This window comes from Etheostoma spectabile, chromosome 3, assembly GCF_008692095.1.
Source record: "Etheostoma spectabile isolate EspeVRDwgs_2016 chromosome 3, UIUC_Espe_1.0, whole genome shotgun sequence".
Taxonomy (NCBI): Eukaryota; Metazoa; Chordata; class Actinopteri; order Perciformes; family Percidae; genus Etheostoma; species Etheostoma spectabile.
In genome coordinates this window covers 29,571,542-29,571,943 of record NC_045735.1, presented here as the reverse complement: position 1 = coordinate 29,571,943, position 402 = coordinate 29,571,542, and the positions used below count along the sequence as shown (strand labels likewise).

The window sequence follows — 402 nt, the reverse complement described above, 5'->3', positions numbered from 1 at the left end:
CATTATGTTGGGGGGAATCTTCTCTTTCCACACCAGCTGGAAAGACAGAAAGGACACCTACAGGCAAAAGCCATTGCCACTGGAATGCAGCAGGTAAATTAAAACAGTATGACTCTATTTAGATCTAAATTGCATGAAGAAGAAAGTAAAACTTTTAAAGTAAAAAAATATTCCTTGTTTTTTTCTATTAATAGAAAATACTTGCATTTACTATGTTATTGTTTCTATTTCATTGACACATTTCAACTATTATGTATTATTATAATGGTGTGTATCCAGTTTGAATTTCAAAGGTTTCCAGTTTGCCCAGGCTATGCTCTTTGCCATAGAGGAGATTAATAACAACACAGACCTACTGCCTGGTATCACTCTGGGCTTTAAGATCTATAATTCCTGTGCCTC

The 402-nt window shown here is 34.8% G+C and overlaps 1 pseudogene; it reads left to right on the top strand.

Annotated features, from left to right (window-relative positions):
- The window catches only part of LOC116687027 (extracellular calcium-sensing receptor-like), a 14,674-nt pseudogene that overhangs the window by 10,998 nt on the left and 3,274 nt on the right, over nt 1–402 (top strand).